This window comes from Myotis lucifugus, unplaced genomic scaffold (assembly GCF_000147115.1).
Source record: "Myotis lucifugus unplaced genomic scaffold, Myoluc2.0 scaffold_122, whole genome shotgun sequence".
NCBI lineage: Eukaryota > Metazoa > Chordata > Mammalia > Chiroptera > Vespertilionidae > Myotis > Myotis lucifugus.
The window spans coordinates 2,967,121-2,969,927 of record NW_005871170.1 but is presented as its reverse complement, the minus strand read 5'-3'; the positions used below and the strand labels follow the sequence as shown (position 1 = coordinate 2,969,927).

At 46.8% G+C, this 2,807-nt stretch overlaps 1 protein-coding gene and 1 long non-coding RNA gene across 2 annotated transcripts in view; one reads left to right on the top strand and one right to left on the bottom strand.

Moving 5' to 3' along the window:
• Nucleotides 1-527, bottom strand: part of LOC102423497 (protein S100-A7-like) — a 46,632-nt gene extending 46,105 nt beyond the window's left edge. The window contains exon 1 of the mRNA XM_006093750.3: nucleotides 420-527. The gene's annotated coding sequence lies outside the window, so the exon portion shown is untranslated. The remainder of the gene's footprint in view (nucleotides 1-419) is intronic.
• On the top strand, nucleotides 113-2,553 carry LOC106697972. The gene is made up of 2 exons (XR_002830491.1): nucleotides 113-506; nucleotides 1,065-2,553. It is a non-coding gene; the product is annotated as an uncharacterized LOC106697972 (long non-coding RNA).
• The last annotated feature ends 254 nt before the right edge of the window (nucleotides 2,554-2,807 follow it).

Sequence of the window (2,807 nt, the reverse complement as noted above, 5' to 3'; positions counted from 1 at the left end):
CGGCCGGGAACTGTCCAGCGCGCAGCCGCGGACTCGCTCACGCGCTCACACGACCCGGTGAGAGCCCGGCGTCACCCGGGCGCACGTCGCGGGGTCAGGAGGGTGGTGACTGGCCGCGGGAGCTCCCCTCTCCGGGGCCTGGGTGGGCGAAAAGGACCGCACTCCCACCCCCCTTCTCCGGGCGCCTGGAGCCGCCAACATTTGGCTGGGCACAGGGAGCCCGGGTCCGGGTGAAGGCGCGGGGCGGGACTGGGCTTGGGCGCTTCCTGGGCTGTCAAGTCCAGCCTGTTTCCCCGGGGGTGGGAAGGTGGGGAGGAGGGGTCCCCAGGGCTGCAGGCTAGGGTGGGGGCACTCGCGCGCCAGCCCGATTTCCCAGAGCGAATCGAGGGCAGCGACGAGTGCGTGTTTGCGCTGCTAACCTCCCCTTGGTGTCCGTTGCTGTTGCAGGCCGGCGCGGTGAACAAGCAGGGCGACAGCATTCTGTGCCGCTGAGCCGCGCGGTCCAGGTGAGCGCGCCTTTCTTTCCCTTCTCGAGTGGCCGGTCACCCGAGACGCGGGTCCTCCGGGGCTTCCGGTGCCAGGCACCACCGAGTTCTTTGCCCCCAGCATTTCTGAGGGCAAACTCCCAAGAAGGCGGACCACCCCGTCTCTCCCTGCCAGCCAGTTAGCAACTGAAGCTGTACTTCGCTTTAGTAACTGGGGCTTCACTCTAAATGGGGAGGGATCCGCTCCGGTCCCCGCCACCCCCTGGCCTCCCCCGGTGACCCGCGGGCTCTGGCTGCCTTCTCCCCCGCTGAGGGCGTGGACACTGCCCGATGTCCCCCCGGTGCAACCACAAAAGCGAGGGACGCGGGCATCGCCCCGGAGTGGGTCCCCTCTCCGGGCTTCCCGGGGGCCCGCAGCTGCCTGCTCGGCGCCTGGCCGGCCGCGGGGCTGCGGGTGTTGTCTGACCCGGTGGTTTGTTTTGGGTTGTTGATCAAGCATGTCTTGAGTTTGGTCGGTGGCGCCAGTTAGTCTGCAGCGGGAAGGTTCCCACACCCCCTCTATTCATTCCTCTTCCACAGGTGTGCGGCCGCCTGAGCCGGAGCCAGGAGACTAGAGAGGGAGGGGGAAGAGCAGAAGTTAGAGCAAAAGGCACCGGAGGAAAGGAGAAAACATCGGCAACTCCTAGAAACGTTTTCACCCGTCATTCCAAGAGAGAGGGAAAGGAAAGAATAAAACTTTCATCTTTTTTTTTTTTGCACGTTCATAAATACTCTACATCCCGTATTCTCTTTTGTCTCTTCATCTGTAACCGCTGTGAATTATACACTTCTGTGTTTGTTTTTTTTGAGGTGCAGTTAAACTTTTAAGCTTAAGTGTAACAGAACTGATAAATAGAAAGGCAAGAGTAAATGCGACTTTAGAAGCCTACTTGTGACCAAGGAGCTCAATTTTTGTTTTGAAGCTTTACTAATATACCAGAGCATTGTAGATATTTTTTTTTACATCTATTGTTTAAAATAGATGATTAAAATGGGGCAGGGAACTTTCTCTTTTTCCCTGCAAGAATGTTACATATTGTATAGATAACTGAGTGACATTTCATACCATGTATATATAGAGAGATGTTCTATAAGTGTGAGAAAGTATATGCTTTAATAGACTACTGTAATTATAAGATATTTTTAATTAAATATTTTTTTGTAAATATTATGTGTGTCTTTTTTTAAATCTATGGGAATATTTCTTTTGGAAAATTATTTTTCAGCTCAATTGCAGAGCTCTTGATATTTTGAATGTCTTTTCTGTTTGGCTTGGCTTTTAATTTGTTTTTGTTTTGCGAAGTACCGTGTAGAATCGGAAGTAACAGTTATAGCTAGTGGTCCTGCATGACTGCATGAAATGTTTAATCACAAAATAAACTTGTTCTGAGTCCATTCAAATGCCTTTTCTTTAACCTAGATTGAAATCCTTGTATTTGAAGCATACATGTTGGAAAGATAGTTTATCAGTTTTTAAGTACAGGGCTTGATAGTGTAATACAATACATAGAGTCAGTGTTTGTTATTTGTGTTTTGATTGAGGTCAACATGGACTCTGAATGATTTTGCATATGGGGATAGGGAAATGCTTGGATCCTTAAGGAGTTTATGAAATCTGTTAAATCAAAGTGGGGGAAAAAAAGCTTATCATTCTTCATTTTACACTACAGTTTCATGTTTGTACAGATTATTTAAATCATAGAAATGAAAAATGTTCTCTGCTTGCTACCAAAGGACAACCTCTTGGAAATGAACACTTTCTGCTCTCCTTCCTCCAAAGAATATTAATAGGCAACAGTGAGAGAAAAAAATAAAAAGGCATAGTGGCAAACCCTTCAAGCAGGGATAAAAGTCGATCTTCAAACATTAACTTAAGTAGACCAAAAATTGATGACCACCTCTAGATTATTTTTTTATAAAAATGATTTTCACTATAGCTATGTTAGTTACCGGTAAACTGTCCAATCTCTTGTGATGTGTAACTTTTACATGTGAATATTAAAGTAGATTTATCTGTCTTGTACTGTGATTTCTGGTCTCATTTCTTCAAAACCTTACTTCTAAGACTTTCTTTTCTAAGGAAGGTAATATTTTCTAGGTTAGATGGGACTGTCAGGGCCTGTGAACATTGTGCATTTAATGTGATCAGTACTTTACACACCAGTTACAAGGAATTTTTAGAGTGAGAATTAAGTAGGATTTAATTGGGTGCTTTGTAAATAGTCAACTGTGTGTATAACGTGGTCTGTTTGATTTTTAAAAGGAAAGGATTTGTTTCAGATT